Raw genomic sequence first — 24,590 nt, forward strand, 5'->3', positions numbered from 1 at the left:
GTGAGGACAACCATGTGATGACTCAGCACTTTTCGTTAGCAAATTAGATTGATTTGTGTGTAAGATGTAAGCACCGTAACTAGAAAACATATGTACTCTGTTGTTGGAGTGGCTGATTTATTGCTATGACATGGACATATCCTGAAGCCTTGGTTGGTTTGCTGTCTTACGAAAGATGAGGCGACCTCGGTGTCGTAAATTGTGTTAACTAAACTCGGATGGATACCACAATTGGGCTGGACTTACACATGGTATTCGCATACTGTACACATACAAACTTTTGTGTAAACAACTCTGGTGTTTCTGTAAGTACTAGTTCTTTGTTGAACTACTTGATTATTAAGATACATGAGCAACCATTCAGACAATAAAGGTATTGAGGTATCGAAACAGTTTGAAAGCGCCACCAATCATTGTACAGGTTCGTAGCATGGGAATATCGATTATTTTCGTGTACCATGAATATATTTCATAAACCTTTGGTAAGAAATGAGTTGCGTGGGGTAATCATACACAACCTACAAAAGTTAAACTTGTAGCGTTTGATTGCCTACTTTTTATCAATGTCTTTGTGATGTTAAAAGACGGCTGAGTTTACATTTACATTAAGCGGAGAAACTCAAGTAATAAATTTTACTCGTTTGAAAATATCGATCAATGGAGTAACAGCATCAATATGAGTGGTATATTATTTTTCGCGATATGCAACCAATCTTCAAAGCATAACTTGTCAAAAATTTATCATGTCATAGAAAAGCCGGTTGTTACGAATTCGAAAGAAATGTACTTCGATTATCACGATGATGGACATTAAGATCAATGCAGTATTTCGGAAGTGGATTAATATCGTTTGGTATGTTCACCAATCACTAAATGTCGGTTAGTTAAACGATACATTTACAAGTTTACCGAAATCTTAATTTACAAATGACAGCTTGATGATGTAAAGCTCAACCACTCAAATGTGTTTATTGCAAAGTATTTGACACATACCAAATATCGAATGAAGACTTCGGTTTCATTACCAAGCTAGTGAAAATTGTTTTCTATTGGATGGATATGATTTACCTTTAGAAACACGATATAGACCGATTAAGCGACGCTGTTTCATATCCGTCGAGTGAGTAAAATTTCTTTGGAGTTCGGTTTAGTGAGATAATTGTTAGGGATTCAATCACATACAACTAACGTCTTTTAGTGACAGAGTATTGTGATGACATTTACTCTAGCGAATGACAACGGAAAAATTTTCGATTACATTGTCGGTGTATGTGTTAGATAAATAATTCTAGTACACCTAACTATAGGATACATTTGGCAAACATCGTACAAATTGTTTCGTTGTGATGGTAACGACTTTCAGCGGTTTGGTTTCATGTCGGGAATTATTATTTGGGGGTTCAAAAACAATCAATACTACAAATAAACAACAATGAAAAACACGTTAAGTGAATTACAGTGTAGCAAGTACTTCCTTGATATTACGATTGTTGTGTACCAGACATTTCTAGCTGAATTGAATGCATCTAGCAAACATATTCCAATTTACTTTTGTAATGATCAAAGTATGTGAAATGGTGCCAACGGATTAGGTATTAATCAAGCGGCGGTATGTCAATTCACCTAGTGTGATATCTTGACACCGGGTAATATGCGAAAGTGTTTCAATTCTCACCGCAGATTCTGATGATAAAGTATTGTACCGGTTATTGTTCAACAAAGGAAATTGGTGTTTCATCTTTAGTCTTGGTTAGTGGAGACAATCACATTTGTAAAATATTTCCTGATATCCACAATACGCTGCGTGGTTTTTACGAACACGGCTTAATCTTCCCAATCAAAACATTTCAGACATGTTAATCTAGTTTCACAAATCGATATGCTAATAACAATGTTTCTGAAAAGTTTGTTGGTATCGTAATAACCTTCAACACGACCCTGGTCTAATTATGTCATAATTTAATAATCAAGTCATGATCGACTATTACAAAATCTCATATGTCAAAATCAATGTGTCAATTCATATGTTTACATCGTGAAAATTTTCAATATAACGCCTGCGTTCGATTGTAAGAAATGAATTCTCAACTACGTTGGTCAGACATTCAAATCTCGTATACTCAAATGTAATATGTTAATCTCAAACCGCACACCGAGTAGTATTTACTTTGGTTTATAAAATATACCGAGTAGTAATTACTTTATCTTACAGAATAGTAACGACTTTTACAGTTGAACAAAAAAGACGATTTGGCGGTATATGACTACAACCGAACTTGCTATGGATTTTAGATTGTAGCGATTGTACTCGCGTAATCTTGTCTTCTTTCTGTACGAATACTGTCTAGTTGGTTGGCCAAGTTACAAACGGATCTACTTGACAAGGTTTTCATGATTGATTCTTTTGAGTATGGTAAGATGTTAAAATTTCGAGGCGTAATACTATTTCCATTAACTCAATTGTGACAAAAAAATACCCAGATAACTTGTTCAAGGCTTCTATTGTTTCAAATTAACATGTGAATAATCAGTTATTGTGACAAGTTGAAATATCGTACCGAAGTTGCGAGTGGGAACAGTACGCGATTGTGTACACTCTAAATTTAGAAGTGTTGCTCAACCCGGAAAATTGAACACGACTTGTGATCCAAAATTGAACACTTAGAAGTGTTGCGAACTGTTTAAATTTAAAGTGTTTACCTAAACAAGTGTTCAGTCTCAAAGCGGCTGGTTGACCTGTCACCGGAACGCAGGGCTCAAAATGAAATCTGATTTTATTGCTTCATTAATAAATGACACTTATAACACCCAACCTGGGTGAATATTGAATAAATACGTGCAAACATTCAAATTTCCAATAGCTTCTGTGACAGGGTTTTATAAATTCAAATCAGCAATTGAAACCGTTTCCAGAATAGTCCATCAAATCACCAACATCACAAATGATTCAGAGCAAACTCACTACAAATATCATGCAACTCACTCAATCATGGGAATGAAAACGATGCACTGGGATAGTGATAGCAAAATATCATTTAGTGGCTTAGCTTTTCGTGACAGGGACATGGAATCAAATTCATTGGCTACGTCCATTAGCAGAAAAACACGAACAACGCAAATCATTACAACTTACGGAAAACGTATCAAATTATGGCTTGTAAATTGCAAAGTTTATTATTACCAAACAAAACAAATGTATCAGTACCACTACCGCTACCAAGAAAACCAACCACAAGTATTTCTCAATTCTTAATGAAAATGGGCCCGCTAACCAGGCAACAAAAATATTCTAGTGCTTGCATTACAAGTATTTATATCAGGGTAATGCCAATCACTTTTAGTTTAAACGACAGGAATGGTTTCTTCGATTCAATACAAATTTTCCAGATTTACAGAAAAGATTTTTGTTGTCCTTTCCCAGAGTGTGCTGCAAAAAAATGAAATCTGGAAGTCATTACGGCAGTGGTTCCCAGCCCCCCCCTTTATGATAGCAAAAAATATCACACACCACTTATCGTCATATCTTAAAATAAAAAACAACCAGAATGCTAGAAATCCCAACGGATGGATAGTTTGAAGGCATGGAAGTTAATGGCTGCTAAGGAGAGAATAGTTCAATATGAAATTCTGGATATACAAAGAGAAATAGCTAGGAGATAGAGGTAAATCGCACCGCGTGAAAAAAAAATCAGTTGACTGCAGTATCGCGCGCCCCTTCAAATGCTTTCACGCCCCCAGTTCGAGAGCTCCTCCTTTAGGATATGATAACTCCAATGATTGGCAGCTCAAAATGTCAACAATCTTTCTGAATGCTCCATCTTCGCCGAAGCATTTTTATATTCTTGCGATCAGCTGCAACCAAGGCTTGATGGATCTTTGCTTCGAGGCGTGCCATGGCGGGTTCGTCTTTTTACTGGTCGACTCCGAGTGGTGCTCCTTGAAAATATGATGAAATACCGAAGTTTTGAATATGCCAAGGAAAATTCTAATTTTTATGCAGAAATAAATAAAAATATTTCAGATAGGTAGGTTACAGAAGCACGAAAAAGGCGCTCGGCTACATGTGAAATCCTATCACTGAAAGTAAGACTAAAATTAGCAAAACGATTAATAAAAATATCTTTAATCAGGACTGTATTTTTTTGTATTCCACCATTTTGACATTTACATTAACATGGCAGGCATTGCCAGGCGACAGTGAAAATGCAGAAATGTAACTTTGAATGAAATTCATAGCAAAACGTTGCAGGTCTTTCTAAACTTGTATGGCCCATAAAACAGAAAGATTACCTTTTTCAATGATAAGACATGCCCTCGGAACTTGAACATATATTCGTTTGTCACTCTATTTGGCATGAAGATGAAGACAGTTGACTTCATCAACCTCATTTTGCTGAAAATAAATTGATTGCAAACAAGATCAGACAATAAATATAGCAAAATAAATTGTATTGATGGGGTTAGAATCGCTGTTTCTATGGGTTCAGATGTTCATTATGATAATAGACATAGGATTTACATATAACTTTTAATCTAAGATTATATAGCTGCTTTGAATTTAGACGAGAAATATATCAGACTAAGGACACTTCGATCGTCTTTAGTGCAAAATCTTTGTTACATCTTATCGAAGGTGTTGAGAAATTTTCCTTCATTGCAGGAATTGTAACTGTTGTCAATCATTTAAAATCCTTCCTTCCTGACTAAATTTAATTAATGCAAATTGGAAATTATCCTAATTTGATGTTCACCTAGTGCGTTATAGTTCAGTAAGCAATAGCTCAAATACGAGTTACACGAGCTGATTACGTTCAACTACACCTCTGTTCAATGTATACAGATTAAGCCTTTTTCAGCTCATATCAGCTCTTCTAGATAGTTTGTGAGAAAAGTTTGACTGCAAAAAACCAGCACAAATGGTGATATATAAAATTAATAAATAGGCTTACATAATCATACGTTTCCATGGGTTCTTGAGACAAACGTATGTATCGCATAAGATGACTGCACCGGGAAAAAAAATCCGTTACGAGTGAGTCCTCACGTCACTGTCAACATTGTCTGATAGCGCAGGCACAGTAGAACAAGAGGGCTCTTTTCAAGAAGTTGACATCAGTTGGACGAATTTGAGGACCAATCCAAGACTACACTGTAAATTTTTTACCGTTGGTGACGACACCAAAAAGAACGCGTTTTGTGTAAAAAAACTAAACACCTGAAAAGATGTTTCGCGTTTTGGTTTGGCGTTGTCAAATACTGTGTTGTGCCATATACCCGGTGTCAAAAGATGTGTTGTCTCATATAGGAGTTTTCTACACCGTGCATGAACCCCAATAATCAGGCCTAAATCACCCTCTGTAGCTGTTAAATTGATTACTAAACAATCTGGCGTGCACGACCTCTCCCCGCAGTGATTAAAATGAATTACTAAATGTTCTGGCATACTAGGCACACACCCCGCCGCTTGTAACGCAGCATAAAAATCATTCCATAGTTTGCAATGAAACCGTCATATTAAAAATCAACGACAGTAATAAGCATTAAGCAATGCTAAATGCAAGTTCTGCACAAAATCAGCGACAGTAATAAGCCTTAAGCAATGCTAAATGCAAGTTATGCACAATGAAAGAGTACTGTTGCTAGTACAAATAAAGAATTGTGGCACAGCATGAAATAATTAGATTGAAGCCATTTTAGAGCATGCGGTAACTAAGCATAAAGAACTGCCGCATATGACTTAATAACCCCGAACTTAACCCGACCCTCAAATTAACCATTACATATAATCAAACTGACCCTTATCTACCCCTAAATGTAACGATTATACCCAGCATAGGGCAGAATTCAACCCATATGCTAAAGTGTCAAAGGATATCACGGGACATGCTTATATCTCCACTGATCTACTGGAATGATGTATTACATTAGCGAAATACTGCAAAATAAAAGAAGACAGTGTGACAAGATAAAAGTTCAGTATGAACTACTGTAAAAATCTTGGACAGTACTAACCAACCAAAGAAAGGGGCTTATTATGCCCTTACTGCATGTGTTCACACTTCACATGTGTTCAAATTTCCCAAAGAAATTACTCAATTTTTCGGAGATATATTGGGTGTTTCTGTCGCCAACAACAAGCCTCTTAACAAATGCCAGGATTTGAAATTCCTTGGGGCATGACACATCCCAGGCATAATAACATGCCATCATATCAATTAAAACATCTAAAACCGTCGCGTCTTTATCACCGCAAGGAATCGATTCCCCCACAGCTAGAATCCAGCCTTGAATCGAACCATCCTGATGTCTTGAGACGACTAAATGTGAAGTATCATGCTTCTGACTCTTGGTCTCTATGTCGAGGGCCTGAAACACAGACACATGTTCAAGTGTACACCTACATGCGAATTTTGGAAATCGCTTGAAAAAAATCTGAAATCATCAGGTAAGGACATCCATGAAATAGACCCATTAATAGGTTTCTTTCTATTCCGTTATGCTTTCCCATCCTATACAGCAGGGGTTCTCAACCTGGGGGGGCGCGAAGAAGCGGTCACCTGAAATTTTTTTTCGCGCCACGCACGATTGACCTACAATGCACGCGTGTTTCTCTACGTATAGGCCCAATATTATATATATTTATTCTCTCATCAACCTTCATAATCGTCCATACCACCAAACAATCTGTTGGGGTTGCTAGCATCCCAGTTGGATTTTGTGATATGATGATAAGGGGGGCGCGAAATTTGTCACTATCAAATAGGGGGGCGTGTCTAAAAAAAGGTTGAGAACCACTGCTATACAGTAATGTTTTCTCATCATATATTAATGGAAGTAGCAATTCGGTATTCATTATGCACCTGTGGAACCACCAGCGCAGATAACCCCCTCTTTTGTCGGCAGTTAATTTAGGCATCCGAAAGTTACGACTGTAATTCCAGCAGTTTGGTCAGCTCATCCCTGTCACCTCCACTGGACTGATGAAATTGAATGATATAACGGTCACTACTAATGCTGAATCAAGATGAATTTTAGGTTCCACTTTACCTGAAAAATCTTATCCAATATATTCAATATTTGTTGATTATTGCTTCTCATGTCGTCAATGATTGTTGGCGCAATTATGCTCTTGAAATCTTCTCTGACCTGAGACAAAAAGTAATACCGACACGAAACACTGATAGAGGTGGCTGATAAAATAAGAGGGCCTTTTTGCTATTCACGTCAATGCTATTCACGTCAGCATTTTGATTATCTATGTAGCCTACGGCCGCATTCCAGTGCATAGTTGCAAGGAACTAACTAGGTGCCAAATACCCCTGTTAAAATGTCCATGGTCTATTTTCAGTGGGCTATGGACTAATCTCTCTATTCATGTCATCTTACTCAACGCACCCGAATCGCCAGGGTTCTAATGACTCGATTCAGGATTTTCTGATGACTCGAGTCATTTTCTCAAAACACGGAAATGACTCGACTCAAATCAATCTATGTATATCGACTCAACTTGGACTCGAGTCATTGCGCATGACTCGTACCAAGCCATATGACTCGAGACTCAGGCGGCCAAGACCAACATTTCATTGTAATTTCGAAGAATAGTAAAGTGACCACACTATTGATATTTCGTCTATTGGTACTGGTACTTGAAAATGTGACCAGAAACTGCTAAAGTGAGGAAAATTGGTATAACATGAATGCAATCATTCGATGTCACCAACCAGAGTTGAAAAAAGTGGATTCAACAAGAATGCTGAAGAGTACCAAGCTATCCAGTCACACTCTCATGCCCACGGATCTACTGGACTGAAATATATAAACGAAATATTGCAAAAGAAAGCAAAACAGTGTCCCAAGATAAAAGTAGAGTATGAACTACTTGCACAGCAATAACCAAGTCAAATTAGTGGGCCTATCAGGACCTTACAGTATGTGCTCAAAATTGTTGTTGAAGAAATTATTCAATTTTTCACTGACAATAAATTAAACCCGTATGTGTCATGCACTATCAAGTCGCATGCTATGTCCAGTGTCGACGAAGCTAATGGGATGTGTATACTAACGAAATACTGCAAAATAAACAAGACCGTGAGCCGAGATACAAGCAAAGGATGAGGTACTGTTTAACAACTTGCACAATGATAACCACAAGTCAAAGAAAGAGGCCTATTATGCCCTTACAATACATGTTCAAATTTCCTAAAAAAATTATTAAACTTTTTAGAGATATATTGGGTGTTTTTATCGCCGACAACAACCCTCTGAATAAATGCCAGGAATTGAAATTCCTTCGGGTATGACACATCCCAGGCATAATAACATGCCATCATATCGAATAGAATATCGAACACCATTGCACCGCCGTTACCTCACGGGACGGATTTCCCAACAGCTATGATCCAGCCTTGAATTGACCCATCCTGATGTCTTGCGACAACTAGATGCGGGGATAATGCTTTTGACTCTTGGTCTCTATGTCGTGAGCCTGAAACACAAGACATACTGGTGAAGCATGTGCTTACATACGAATTTTAGTAATCGCTTCGAGAAAATTCAAAGTCAAGTTAGGATATCCATGAAATACATCTATTTACAGGTTAGCCTTTCCTACCTAAACATATTCCAATTACATATTAATGGAAGAAGCAATTATGTATTTGTTATGTACCTGTTGGACTGGCAAAGCAGTCAAACCGATTTTTGTCGGCAGTTAATTCTGGCGTCTGCGAGTTCCGATTTGTAGTTACAGCAGCTTGGAGAGTTCATCCTTGTCACCTTTCAGTGGACTGATGAAATGGAATGATAAAATAGTTATTACTAATGCCAAAGCACACTCAATATGCACGTCCAAATTTACCTGGAATATTACATCCAATAACTATCATATTTTGATAACAGCTTTTCGTGTCTTCAATGGTTGTTGGCGCGATTATGTTCTTGAACTGTTCTCTGATCTGAGGTGAACAGTAAAATCTTCACAAAACACTCATAGAAATGGCTGATAACATTAGGCCAGGACCGGCCATCATTTTTTGTTATTCACGACCTCGTTTCGATTTCCTATGTAGCCCACGGCTGCATTTTAGTGCATAGTTATAATGAACTATCTTGACACCAAATACCCACGTTGAACTTTCCATGGTATATTTACAGTGAGTTATGGACTAACCATGTCGTCATGACGTCTTACTCGACAGACTGAAATTGCTAGTAGTCGTGAAGTTATGAATAACTATAGTGGAATTAATGTTGTAGTTTCCCATATTACTACCAAATATGTAAGCAGATATGGGGGGCCGTATCTATGGCTGCCACAATCTTTTACGCAACAAATGTTGAGGCCTAGAAAAATGTTACACTGAGAATGTTAGGAATATTTTGTGCTCACATAAAAGCAGGGTTGTAATGACTCGAGTCACGATTCTCTGATGACGCGACTTGACCCGAGTCATTTTCTCAAAATACGGAAATGACTCGACTCGAGTCAATCTGTATATTGACTCGACTTGGAGTCGGGTCATTGCGCACAACTCGAACCAAGTCAAATGATTCGAGACTCGGGCCTACACTTCATTGTACTTTCGAGGAATGATAAGTAACCACACTATTGGGATTACGTATATTGGTATCAGTATTATAAATGTGACCAGAACCTGCTAAAAGTGAGGATAATCAGTTTATTATAAATGCGAACCATTCGATATCGCCAAGCAGAGCTATAAAAAGTGGATTAACAAGACTTTAACTGCAAACTTAGCAGTCAATACAATGACTTGGACTCGGACTCGAGTCATATTACCATGGCTCGGACTCTATCATCTGCTCGCTGACTTCGACTTGACTCAATGGTGAATTGAAAATGACTCGACTTGACTCAGGTCAATCTATAAAAGTGAGATTGACTTGTGACTCGGAGCCTTGTGACTTGGTTACAACCCTGCATAAAAGACTAAAATCCATGAATGAGTTTGCAATTGTTCTAGTTTTAATCTTATTCAAGGTTTTCCGGAAAAAGCTACAGAAGAACTGTATAGTGCGGACCAAGGCAATCTTGCTGAACAAACATTTTCTATTCCCATCCTTATGAGATTGAACTCTGATCTGATATGAACTCAACTTGATTGAATGTCCGGTTTTCAAAAATTCAGTAAATCTATTTATAATCTAATTTAAAAAATACCTTTAGCCACAATTGGAATATAATTTGGGAAAATGCAGCATAACCGTATTTCTAATTTGTCTAATTCAGGAAAAATGTGCAGCTAGACTTGTAATCTAATTTGAAAAAGCTGAACATTTTCTTGTTGTCCAAGTCTGCCTTGCCTTACCGTCTACCACACGAGTACGATGAACTATAAAGTGATTTTAAAATGGTTCCATGATGTAATACCCACACTCACCAGTTTGATATCAGTCAAGGAAGGAAACCGATCAAGTATTCCCGACAGAGGATTGTCTTTTTGCATTATCTTAGAACGTCGATGTCCGATTGTCCGTACAGGTGGCGATTCTTGTGGCACTTCAGCAAGTGTTTTTAAAGCTTATTCTGGCTATCAAAAAATTAGCACAGCCAACAGGATTGTAGACGGGACATTATTTGATGAACTTATTATCGACGAAGCATTATTTCTGCATTAATAGCATATATCTGTCAAATTAATATTCATGATTACATTTGGTAAAACCTTTCAACCCCACCCAAGATGCACTGAATAATAAAGCAGTGTGGAAAGGTTTCACACGGCCAATCAGGAGAGATATCAAAGCACATGAATAAATCGAATCAACTACATTGTTGATTCATTGAATCCAAGAAAGTACATGAATACATCATCACTGCCAACTATACATCATGAGGTACACACTACACAGGTTAAGGCGAAGCAACAATTATGAGGATTAAATAATTAATATTTTGCGCAACAATTTGCACAAAACATGTTCATAGGGAACACTGATTCGTGGTGATCAAGTGAGCTCGTATCAATGTTTATAATGGATCAAACCACGAATAACATAGAATTTACAAGTGGATATAAACTCTTCTAGCAGAGAGAGTTATCAGAGCATAGGAATAAAATCATCACTGTCGACTGAATTATCATGTAGACTACACAGACTTTACAGAAATAGATTCTCCATAGGATATGTTGTTTGCCAATTAACACTTCGTGTACACGGCATGTTCAGGGGGAACACGAATAGGTGATGGTCATGTAAAAACCATTCAACGTCTATTAGTTGGCCAGGCCCTGAAAACGACATCAACCACCTATACCACATCTCCTTCGAGCCTTCAGTGCTTCATAATTAAGCAAGCAAATGGTGTAATGCCTGACCAGGACCATGTTGTAAATTTCCTCAAACTTTCAAAATGTCACTACACCAGCCTAACTAAGCCCTGATTGCACTAATATTGTAGCATACCATGATGTAACATACTAAGGAAGGCGAATACTTTAGCTTTTACCTTTCAATTTATCGATATGGTGAGATGCGATACCGGTAATGGCTAAGAAAGTCCTCAAATCGACGCACACCGCACAGCCGCATACTCAACCTGTCATGACGTCGTATCGCAAAAGAACCACATGGCTGTGTGCGACAGGTGATGACGTTGTCAGTATTGAGAAAAAGTGAACGCGAAAAAAGGGAAGACATCAAATTTCTCTCGATCGCGGCGTTGTTTACACCATTGGCCGTTGCCACCAACGGAAAATAGGGCGGTTGTGTTGTCTCGAATTTACAGTGTATTGAATAGAAAATATTTGTTTCAAAAATTTGCAATAAAACTGAACTAACTATTCGGTATTCACGCCGATATCATATACAATTGTGCGTGACAGAAGTGTGCCTTTCATAGAATAATTAAATAATGGAATGGAAAGTTGCACGTGACGCTACCACCAATTTTACTCTGGCACAGGTAGCATACTTCCTGGATTATTAATCTTTTTAGTGAATTTTACCCGCAAACATTAAGGAAAATCTTTATCACGAAGGTAACCGAGTGCAGAAGAATCGAATTCAATATCTAAGGATATATACTAATTTACTTACGAAACACTGCGATGCTTACCAGTATTTAAACACCAAATGCATTTCGAAAAGGTGCCAATTGCAATACATACTACCTGCACATTAGGGCATTTTTCATATTCTTTCCATCAGCCGCAACCCAGGCTTGATGAGTCCCTGATTCGTGGCGTGCCATGGCGCGGCTCCATCTTTTTACTGGTCAATCCAAATGCTGCTCCTAGAAAATACGATAAATACCAAAGGAAAATTGTAAATTTTATGCAGAAGTAAATATAAATATTTCACACAGATAGGTTACAGAAGCGCAGGAGAGGTGATCAGTCCCCCAGGTTGAGAACCACTGACCTAGCCCATTATAGTTCGGTAAGCAATAGTTGAAGTACACGTTACACGAGCTCATTACGTTCAACTACATCTCTGTACAGTGTACACAGATGAAGCCTTTTTCAGCTCATATCGAATAGTCCGTAGGCTACTCTGCGAGATAGTTTGTGAGAAAAGTAGGACTGCAAAAACCAGCAAATTACATAATCAATGGTGATATATAAAATGAATAAATAGGCTTACATAATCACATGTATCCATGGGTTCTTGAGACAAAGGTCTGTATCGCATAAGATGACTGTGCCGGCACAAAACCCGTTACGAACGACTCCTCGCGTCACTGTCAACATTGCCTGATACCGCAGGCACGGTAGACCCAGGGGGCTCTTTTCAAGGAGTCGACATCAGTTGGACGAATTTCAGGATCAATCCAAGACTATTGAAAAGAAAATATTTGTTTCAAAAATTCGCAATACAAATGAAATACCGTACTCAGTAATCACACATATATCATACTGGATACAGTTGTTGTTTTCTGCAATAAGTTGTGCGTGACAAAAGGGTGTATTTCATAGAATAATTAAGTAATGGAATGGAAAGTTGCTCATGACGTTACCACCATTTTTACTCTGGCACAGATAGTATACTTCCTGGATTGTTAACAATTTTAGTGAAATAACCGAATGCAACAGAATCAAATTCATTATCTAAGGATATACCAGTTGACTTACGAAACACCGTGATGCTTACCAGTATTCCATACAGCAAATGCATTTCAAAAAGGTGCCAATTTCAATAGGCCTACATAGTACATACTAGCTGCAAAATAGAGTTTAGTTCAGTTACCGTATCATAATAAACTCAGGAAAGTCAAATTTGGGGATTGAGCAAAACAAATACTACCCCTTGTGATCCAAGGTTTATTGAAAAGATTGTTTGTTTGGCTATGCCATTATCAGGGCGATTTTTTGGACCTAAAATAGGAAGATTTTGACAGAATGATACAAATTCACACATATTTTGACGATAAAAAACTTAATTTTGACCCCCATGTACTTAAATTAGGTGTTTCTCACATAATGTTAGAATTGTACTACCGCATCGGTACTTATCTTTATTTCTGGCTGGAGCTGTCTGTTTTTCTGAGGTAGTTTGAACTGAAAAAAGATCTTTTGGCATGAAAACTGACAAATTTTCACATGAAAAAAACTTATTTTATCGAAATCTCGACCCATGAAGAATTCCAGTATTAGTTACATCTCGTATTATGGTAGAAATAATTAAAACTTTTTGTAGTACAACAAAAGATACTTTCCTACATTTTCGGCTAGAAAATGTCTGTCTTTACTAAGTAGCTTGACAAGAATGGAGAAAGAACGTTCACCAGCAGCAGTTGTTGGCTGGCAACACTGAAGTTGTGCGTACACTACAGATGACACACCGTGTTGCTTCATTATGACAAAGTTGTCTACATCGTAATTTTTCATCATACGGTGTCTAATAGAAGAACCAATGCCCACGCATTCTTGCTTCAGTTAGGATACTGCAGTAGGCTACGTTGAGCATTTGTTTCATTTCACAGTTTATAATTCACAATGAGCAGACGATGGTCCGTCTACAACAGTAGGACTATAAAGTAGGCTACAAGATGCTACAAGTTCACCGACAGTGCAATCAACTATGATACAAACGAAATGCAAGTTGCCAAAATTTTTTTGACTTTTTAAACAATTTTGGCAATATTTGACCTAACGGTACAATTTTGACAAAATTTTGACCTATTTTGACATGTCAAAAAAATCGCCTTAGTTAACACCTTACCGCTTGGAATAAACAGTACAGTGTAAAATATGTTGCAGTTGAAAAACCATCAAACCGTTGCATGACTGTCATACCGGTATTCAATTGCTGACATTGCAGTACTTGTCCACAATGCATCACAATATCGCCTTAATAGGGATATTTCAGTGTGGATAGAGAGAACATTACTTTATCTATATATCAAAAAAGTTAGTTCGATAGCAGTTTCCCATCAGTACCGTAGTACTGGACCTGGTCGCAGCCTGGTATATAATCAGATTCGAAGCTCGATCAACCAGCAATAAGAGCAGACGAATCATATACTACAAAACTTCCAAAGAACATCCATATATGAATAAGGGATATCAGTAGCCTACTAAAACAAACGACCCTACTGCAATGTCAAAACGAGCTCATTTTATGACTATTCTCACATTACATATAATCAATAATGTTTACCGCATTTCCATATCTTACAATACATGGATGTTACGATCCTTTACGCCATCAGGTAGCAGAAACAGCTTCAATATATCCATTCCGACAAGTCTTTTGGTGTACCTTACTCTCTGCCTGAAGCCTGACGAACCACCAATTCAAATTCCAAACTTAAATCGAGCGCGCTCTACCGTAACGAAGGTGGTGACCCCTCTGCGTCACAGGGAAATATGTATATTTTACGGAAATAATACCCTCAAACTTAGTGGTTTGGTCAATTGAATAATATTATTTTACATATCCCATGATTTTATGTGATGCCCAAACGTACCGATACTTTATGAATGCGAAATTGATGATAAATTACCAAGCATAAATTTTATTGAAAGTAAGCCGCAGTGACGAAGTGTTACATATAAACGGAGAAATACGCAGAAGCGTTGCGACGATAATGGCCCAATGCGTTTATATGCCCAAAAAGTGTGTCTGTACGCAGAATAAAGTGTTATGAAGTGTTCAATACGACCTTGGGGATTTAGAGTGTAAGTGTGAAGACAGCGAGATGGTGATCGTGTGAATAAATTAATCTGAAACGCAGTGGAGTGAAAGTTTACCCAGCCTGTCTGGCAATCCTACTTCAAATCGCGATATGACAAAGTAGGTTGAAATATTCCGATTCAACTCATCGCATTGCAACTCGATCGTGTTATTGCAAGCGGTTGTCAAGCTGGAAATGTTTACAACAATGGGCGATATTTCATTGATTGATTCTATTGTGTGTAGTAACACATTAAAATATCGCGATAGTAATTACTGAAACTCTCTTTGACAAACGTAAAGACAGGTCGCGAATAGAGTTGTAATGTTTCATTACTTGTTTCAAATCAATGTGCGTATAATCTCGAAATGTGACTGGGTGAAAGTTGGTAGTCATGTTTGTCAAACATATTTCAATTCACACAATGTCAAGTCCAAATATTTCATTCTGGATTATTTGGATTTACCTTTAGTACATCTCGCGAATGGATTCCGACGCCGTACTATAACATTCTTAATAATACGGGTTCGAGGATTTTCATGATAGAGTTGACAAGTGATAAGATGTGTGTTTTTGTTAAGGGTTTGATTTCAAGTTGATAAAGACAATAACTGTATAATGCGCGTACTTGTGATTCTTGATTCTTGTAGAGTTATAGTTGGTATTGATTCTATAGACGTGAAAACAGCAGCGCGGAATGCGCGAATAATCCGATGCGGCCGAATGTTAGCGTCAGTAATATTCAGGTTACGTTTGATTCGATAGATCGTGTTAAAAGGATTTCTCAAAGGATTTGAGTTGTGTCGAATCAACACATTCAAATACGAATCAACTTGATTTGTGTATAGTGAGTTTCATTTCAAGTTGACAAATTGACACATTGATTGAATATTCTCATGATTTGTATCACGCAACTAAAGTCAACCACTCTTCCGAAGTGTCAAAACATATAGCGATCGCGTGCAAGTGCCAAATTGTTGGTTTTCGAATCACAGTCTGCGCCGGTTTTGTTATTCATTACTTATTACTTGATAGTAAAATCCATCGACATATTAAACTGTAGCGATTGGGATGTAAGTAATGGCAAGACGTGAAAAATGGCTATGTCTTAGGTGTTATCTTGTGGGCGATCGTAGGATTTTACAAATATTTCACACCTTTTTTTGAAGTGTTAGTATGTGAACGCGGCTATTGTTGGTATTTGAATCACCGTCTACGCCGGCTCTGCGGTAAACTAATTACTAAAGTAACACCATGCGACTGATTCCTAGATTTAGCAAACTATATCGAACTGACTGGATTAGTGTAATAATCGATACGATAGTAGCACAAAACAGCTGCACGGGCAACAATTCAGCGCGCGGGTCATTCGAAATATAGGTCGCACGCGCTGCGTAATCCTCTTGCACAACAAGCCACGTTTCCGCCTGCGCGGTTATTGTTGGTGACTCGTACATATTCAACAGCACGCGAGAGATGTCTATACCAACAACGTTAGCATGCGACCGATCCCTATCTCCGTAACGCTATCATGCCACCGAGAGGGACCGAAACACCACTTCATCACCCTATAACTAGAACGTTAGCATGTCGCCGCCCGCGGTCTATACCCGAAAGTACGAATCATCGACGCGTCCATAAGAATATCGATATATCATTCTCGTACTCACCGTATACGTTGGGATTAACTCGAATCCGTCATACATAATAATTTTGAATATACACATTAACTAAGAGTCAATCACGTGACTATTTACTTGATACATATTCAACACCGTACGAGAGATGCCTATACCCGAAAGGGCGATTCACGACCGCGCCGATAAGAACACATGGCGAGTCACCACAGATCCCGTAAGAATACATGACAGGCGAATCACCGCCACCGCCTATAGCAAAAAAGGCGAGTCACGACCACGAGTTTTCACGGCGAATCACGACCGCGGCCTATATCTGAAAAGGCGAATCACGACCGCACCCATAAGAACACATGGCGCATCACCGCCGAGAGGGGGGTCTACAAAGGCGCATCACCACCACGAGTTTCCAGGCGCGTCACCGCCGCACCCATAAGAACCCCAGGCAAATCACGAGAGATCTATACTACTACTGACTGACGCGGGAGCACGCCCGCTACACTTTGCGATCCCCCAAAGCATTGTATGACGAAAATACGGTAAATTATTCTACTGGTAATAGAGTATTTATTTTGTTATTACGTCTACTTGCATATCATCAACAAATGTTTGTTGAGCGATGACTACACGAAAAAGAGTATGAGCAGGAAAACAGAACTTTTAAAACAAAAAGGGAAGAAGAGTTTGCATTCAGTGATAATATTGTAGGTAAGCCAATGTGGCTCATCTATCAAGATTCGCTCAATAAATACAAATCTAGTAACTTGAGCTGTGACTCTTGTAAGAATCTGCATCCAAGGTGCATGGCCACCGATTTATGAGCTGACGTGTTTTCGAAGCTGAGAAAGATAACTCGCTTTTGGACCCGATTAGTACGGCAAAGGACAAGATATTACTGGATGAACTCGATATATACTGGATATACTTGATACTGGATATACTGGATAGCTGGATATACGACGTAACAATTCAGGAACTATCCGATGAACAATGGCGACGGCCTTGGAGAAGTACAACGCTGACGATACCGACGCAAAAAGAAATTATACGCAGGTATCATAAGCAACAGTAACGGAAAGAGCAGAGAATACAACAGTACAGAAAATAACACAATCAGGAAACACCGATGTTCAACCATACCAGACCAAATACCTTCTATATAAAGAGAAATGAGGGCATTCAGGTCGGTACAATAATTGAAGAATTGCAACACAACAGCATCACAAGTGAATACTACAAACACATTATGGCAGGCTTATATGAGCTGAGGAAAGGAACATGGATTATGAATTTGATCACAGAAACCAATGGAAAGAACTTGAGGGATGAATTGTACCACCAGATGAAAAAAGACACTTATGAAGCAAAATTCCGCAATATAACTTTTGAACTCCCAAGACGTCCAACGACACACCTCATTGTTAAAGGAATACCATACGAATCTGAAGAGGAGGATATAGCCGATCAATTGACTGAATATGGTCTCGGGACGGCTATCAACCAGACCAGAGTCTTAAGAAGGAACACGAACTGGTACAATGAGTTCACTAACATCTGGGTGGAAGAATTCGGAAAGAAAACATGCCCTACCATATAAAAGTTGATGGGTATTGATGCCTTATCAGAACAGCTAAAGACGCTTATCAGAAGCAATGTTACAACTGCAATCTGACGGGGCATATATTGTAAGGGAATGCCTGAGTGAAAAAATGGTAGCAGGATGTGCAAATAACTAGGTCATCGTGCAGAAGAATGCTGGTCCAAACTTCGACGAAACAAATTCGGGCATATGAGCGAACCTGAAAATGCTGAAATAGCCAACAATGAAACAGTAAATACGGTTGAACCGAAAGCAACCCGGAATGACGACATGAAGAGGAATGAAACAAGGCAGACGAGCCAGGCAATTATCAAAACATACTCCTCAACTGACGCCGCATTCGAAAATGCAGACACAACACAAGATGAAACCGAGCCAGTGCAAGCCGTGTTTGAAAGCTACAATATTGCCAAAAAAACACTGACGGCTCAAAAGCCAGCATAGGGATAGCTATGTATAGCACTTTCCGGGACAAGTGTCTCTCCAACCAAAAAAAAAACTGTGCAAAAGACAGTATACCATAACATGACACTTTATGTCACTAAATCCGGAAATTCGCTTGTATCAGCAGTTACTTTCGTACTTTTTAGGTTCATTTGCATAAAAAAATCCATGAAAATCAAGTGCGTGTAGTATGAGCTACTGAATAGGCATTTTTTAATGTGCTCTCCCGAATAAGTATCATCTTTTTTAATGGAAGTTGCATTTTTGTAATAGTGATTGCTGTATTTTGTGTACTTTCAACTCCTACACTCGAATATAATTGCAGTTACTCACCGTAGTGACATTATCCACTTAATTTTGTATTTTCATGCTGATTTTGAATGGGCTGAGTTTCATGAAACCAATATCTTCCGATAATCCAAGGTAATATATAGTGGTTAATATCGTGTCTGTGTTCTCAGCCACGACAGGGAGTGCCTAAATAAGTGAGGGCAGAGAAGTTAGGATGCCGGGAGGCTCTTTTAACCATCCGTTTTACGTTCTGAAGCATTGTTAATAAAAACGGTTTTTATAGGTTTTATTTGCATACCCGATTTACCTCGCGTTTAGACGCGTCGACACAAAAACGGACTTTCTACTATCCTGCTTGGCAGGTTTGTAATGACTCGAGTCATGACTCGACTCGAGTCACGATTTTCTGATGACTCGACTTGACTCGAGTCATTTTCTCAAAATACGGATATGACTCGATTCGACTCGAGTCAATATGTGTATTGACTCGAATTGGACTCGAGTCATTGCGACTAACTCGAACCAAGTCATATGACTCGAGACTCAGACGGCCAAAACCGATATTTATTGTAATTCTAAAGAATAGTAGAGTAACCGCCTTATTGGGATTTCGTCTATTGGTACTGGCAGTTGAAAATGGGACCAGAAATTATTAAAAGTGAGGGGAATTAGTATTTTATAAATGCGAACCATTCGATATCACCAAACGGAGTTATAACAGTTGGTTTAACAAGACTTTAATTGGAAACTGAGCAGTCAACACAATGACTTGGACTAGGACTCGAGTCATTATCCCATGACTCGGACTAGAACCTCTGCTCAATGACTTGGACTCGGATTTGACTCGGTGGCGAATAGAAAATGACTCGACTTGACTCGAGTCAAAACTATAAAAGTGAGATTGACTTGTGACTCGCAGCCTTGTAACTTGGTTTCAACCCTGCTTCAATAGAAACCAAATAAAAACGAATTTGTTTACATCTCTGGTCTTTTCTGTGTTTGCTGGGTTTCAACACGCTACAACAGATACTATATATATATACCTAAGCTATTTAGTACCCGAGTACTTGTCATCAGTATACTGCCAGATACTTATAGCGAGCGGGTTTCGATGCTGAGGTACTTGTATAATGTACATTTTGGAGAGATCAATTAAAGCTATGATGTCGGTGAAATCCAATAAATTGAGGTAGAAGTAGCTATTCCGACAAAAGCTTAGTATTCTAGGTCTATTTCTGTTCAATACTGAAACTGTGATGAAGTTGAAGCAGTCCAATATCATAAACACTTGAGTATTAGGTACATGTATACAAAAACCTACTTGAGTACTCTAAAGAATCTGATGTAAAAGTGTTCGGCAGTTTGTAAAATTGGTATATACTCTACAAAATCCATAGTGTATAGTCTTCAGTACATCAGAAAAAAGTAGTTTTCTATCTACTTTACAAAATTCATTGTAAAAGTGTTCAGCGCTTCAATAAAATCAGTATTTATTTTACAAAATCCATAGTGTAAAAGTCTTTAATGAACTGGAAAAGTATAGTTTTCTTTTTACTTCATAAAATCCGATGTAAAAGTGTTTGGCGGTTTGTATAATTATTAGTCTATGCTGTATAAAATCCATAGTGTAAATTCTGTAGTACACCGGAAAAGAGTAGTTTTCTATCTAATTTAGGAAATTCGACGTCAAAGTGTTTGATGCTTTAACAAAATTAGTTTTCATTTTACAAAATCCATAGTTTAGTATTTAATAGATTGGAAAAAGTAGTTTTCTATGTACTCTACAGAATCTGAGTATTTGTCGCAATTGTACTACCACATACTTTTACCCAGAGGGCTTAGATAACGAGGTAGTTACAAAATGTACATTTTGAAAAACTCAAGCAAAGCTGCGACATCTGAAAAATGTTTTAAATTAGGGTAGAAGTACCTATTTCCGAGTAAGTTTCAGGAAGTCTCGATACGCTATATTTGAGTTTATAAAATATTAATCCCCGTAAAACGCACTGGGTGTGGGGTTCGTACCCACGCGGACACTCGCCCGTTGGAACTTAAGTCCAACGCCTTAACTTCCCGGCCAACTCAGTTCCATCATGAAAGTCTAATATTTCATATCCTCTTACACCATATGACTCAACATCATCTCGACTCTGAGATGAATAAATATAGCGTATCGGGACTTCGTGAATTTTTCGACCAGTTTCCCTTTTCTTTACAAGATTCAGTCAAGGAGTTTAGTAGAAGTGTAAGAGAAGTAGTAGTTTTGTAGAAGTTTTGTAGTAGTAAGAGAAGTAGATAGAAAAGGAAAACTAGTCAAAAAATTCACGAAGTCCCGATACGCTTTATTTGAGTTTAAAAAAAAAATCGAATGAAGTTTATTATTGTGTGAAGATATGGTACGTCCCCCACCTGGGCTGCAAAGTGTTTGAAATCAGACTGATATGACGTCAAATCAGTGTAGAGCGGTTCCTTCAATTGCTGCTGAACATTTATGGAAGATTTCAGCCCGATAACCTTATCACTCCGTAAACCTGTCTTTCTTGAGTAACCCGTGGCAAAGATTTGGTGTTTGGTTTCGTGTTTCAAGTTACTAGATTTGTATTTATTGAGCGAATCTTGACAGATAAGGCACATTATTGGCTTACCTACAATATTATCACTGAAGGTACACTCTTCTTCCCCTTCTGTTTTAAAAGTTCTGTTTTCCTGCTCATACTCTTTTTCTTGTAATTATCGCTCAACAAACATTTGTTGATGATATACATTGTATTTATCGACCCACAAAACCAACTATTTCACTCACAACATATCCCAAACATCCTAACCTCCCATCCCATCCCACCTATACCTATCCCAATCTTCTTTGAGGAATGACCACTACCGAAAGTGATTTTCTGGTATAGCGACTGAGATATTGATCGCGTTGAATATGACAAAGTGATCGCTTCCTAGTAAATGGTCTGTGACCGTGGTTTCTATTTCAAGTGCGATATCTTTTGATGCAATGGATAGGTCTAACAGAGATGTGGCACCGAAATACGACGCGATGTTGATGCGAGTTCCTGCCGTGACGTTGGTAATGACCAAATCATTGCTGTCGATCACTTCTTACGAGATTGTATCGTTCCGCTCCCTGATGATGTTGATTACTGCACTGATCATTAATCATGCTGTTATTTGTTTCTGTTTGCGAACCGATGTTGTGCCCGTCGGCTTTTAGTCGCCTTTTAGTCACCGTCGGAGGTGCATTTTAGCAAAGTGACTCGAGTCAAGTCAAGTCATACGAAAAAGGTGACTCGAGTCTGACTCGAGTCAAGTCATGACTCGAGTCATCCCAACACTGGTAATCACTACCGTGTCACGCTGGTAGAGTCCTTGAATCCGTAGTTGAATCGTTGACTTTGTCTATTATATCCTAGAGCTTTTACCAACCAGGGGGGCCCTTGTAGCGTTCTGCTCCCTGATGATGTTGATTGCACTGCACTGATCATTAATCAGGCTGCTATTTGTTTCTGTTTGCGAACCTATGTTGTGCCAGTCGGCTTTTAGTCGCCTTTTAGTGACCGTCGGAGGTGCAGTCGCTCTTTAGTCTCCGTCGGACGAACATGGTCGTATTTTAGTTGCTTTTAATAAAAGATTCACGCTAACGTGTCAACGTTATCTATACTGAGCCGCGGACCAAGAAGAACGCGCGCCCACGACAGAGCACGCTATATTTTGGTGACCCCGACGTGATTCTAGCAATGCAGCGCGGTAGACTGGGCTACTGTAATGCCACAAGATTGACCAGGATCAACGATGGAAAGCCATGAACTCACGATATGCGAAAACGAGATATGCACTGGCTACATAGCTACATAGGAATCGTTAGTTTGTTTTCATGAATGAGGGATTTCAACGACATAGAATTCGGACCTTTCCACACGTACTTGCTTTGGTACGACGCTTCGACCCGAAGCCACTCAATATCTGCGTCCGTTTACCGCTGACAGTTCGTCCATTCTAGACCCCAGAACAACTCTAATCTGCATGCTGAAGACTTCGCCAAGTACAACTTCTTTCATCGATTGCAGACTTGCATGTTTGCAGCACGACGACGACATGACCGAGCCTTAGCACAGCGACCACATAGAAAGGCAGCTATAACTGCTGTCTCACTGCGCATTCCAAATGTAGAACGACAGATGAGCCGAACGAATCTCCTACACAACCGACGGAACCATTATTCATGATGGGACCATGAACCGAACCGAATCGAATCACCTCGACATCGACAGAAACGGCGGGAAATGAGCTTAAACGCAGATCCCCCCTTCACTTAATCTTGTCGAGCGACGACTTGCCCAAGGCATATTCCGAATGAAAACGCTCTTCGTCTAGTATGTGGCAGACGCTTTCGACGTTCTGTTCTACATTACCCGCTCACGCATTCGAGAATCTACTAGGCTTCTCATGGGCCTAAACGACACGACTTGCGAAATATTTAGTACAACGGAGCTAATTCGTCCAGCGATGTCAACGTGCTATGCCAATAACGTTCGAAGTTCAATCGAAATGCCGAGATTCCGGTAACCCATTGCTAGTGTACTTGTCGAACAATTCCGCTCCGTTATGTTGATAAACGTTCTGCTAGCAATAGCTGCATATTCATTTATTTGTTCCATGTTCATTGACCGTTTTTCAGTTTACTCTAATCAATTCTTATCGTTGTCTTGCGCAATCAGCCGCGACTAGACGGTTACATATCCCAAAACTGTTGTAAGGTTGATCATCACGCGATATGATAGTACTAAAACTTCGACTTATGTTAGCGAATTATGAATTTATTTACGACCAAAAAGCTTTCGCAACCCATACCTACTTGCGTACCATACAGGCTTAGACAACGCTTGTAGTCGCGCAATTCTAAAAATATCTCGCTCAACCGTTACTCGATCAACTATACTTTTTCGCCATCGAAGGTCTGTAATGTGCATGGCACTTGAATGTGTTGCCTCGCCATTTAGTGAATCCCTCTTCTAGTTTATTCACTATTGACTCCGATGGTATCGGGTAGTTAGTAAATCCAAACGCCCTTTCTCTGGGTTGCGCAGATTCCAGATAACTTAAATTCGAATTCAAAATCACACTTCGAATTAAAAATCACACGTCCCAAACGATTATACAATTACGCACACGTGTTTTTGAAATGATAATCACACCGTACATCACTCGATCCAGTTTATTTTGTCCACATCAAGTTTTGATCCGCACTGAAATGTTTTTCACAATTCGAACGAATAACTGTCCGCATGACGCCTCAACCGATTGACTTTGTTAATATGCCAGTGGCCGTATTATTCGCACCCTACGATTTTGTGTTATCAGCAGTATTTGAAATGTATATTTAGTGTGATACTCGTTCACTTTTCCGTCATCACTTATGTTAGTTTCGCCGCAGGCTTATTCACCTCTTTGTATGTCATATAAAGCGTCTACC

At 38.8% G+C, this 24,590-nt stretch overlaps 1 protein-coding gene and 3 long non-coding RNA genes across 5 annotated transcripts in view; 1 reads left to right on the top strand and 3 right to left on the bottom strand.

The window, feature by feature from the left end:
- The window catches only part of LOC145457805 (uncharacterized), a 569,341-nt gene that overhangs the window by 146,612 nt on the left and 398,139 nt on the right, over nucleotides 1-24,590 (top strand). The gene's annotated exons all lie outside the window — the stretch shown is intronic.
- LOC145457667 (C-type mannose receptor 2-like) overlaps nucleotides 1-24,590 on the bottom strand; it is a 312,234-nt gene that overhangs the window by 133,187 nt on the left and 154,457 nt on the right. The window lies entirely within an intron of this gene.
- Nucleotides 2,757-12,236, bottom strand: LOC145434385 (uncharacterized). Of its 2 annotated transcripts, none has more exons than XR_013913369.1 (4): nucleotides 12,135-12,236; nucleotides 5,045-5,144; nucleotides 4,291-4,393; nucleotides 2,757-3,936 (listed from the first exon to the last, which is right to left on the bottom strand). It is a non-coding gene; the product is annotated as an uncharacterized LOC145434385 (long non-coding RNA). The 2 variants fall into 2 exon arrangements; XR_013913370.1 differs by having other exon boundaries at nucleotides 4,950-5,144.
- LOC145434386 (uncharacterized) lies at nucleotides 5,495-11,754 on the bottom strand. Its single transcript, XR_013913371.1, has 6 exons — nucleotides 10,401-11,754; nucleotides 8,858-8,954; nucleotides 8,669-8,786; nucleotides 7,048-8,485; nucleotides 6,861-6,977; nucleotides 5,495-6,366 (listed from the first exon to the last, which is right to left on the bottom strand). It is a non-coding gene; the product is annotated as an uncharacterized LOC145434386 (long non-coding RNA).

This window comes from Botryllus schlosseri, chromosome 2 (assembly GCF_051294905.1).
Source record: "Botryllus schlosseri isolate E-star chromosome 2, Bs_hap1, whole genome shotgun sequence".
Lineage (NCBI taxonomy): Eukaryota > Metazoa > Chordata > Ascidiacea > Stolidobranchia > Styelidae > Botryllus > Botryllus schlosseri.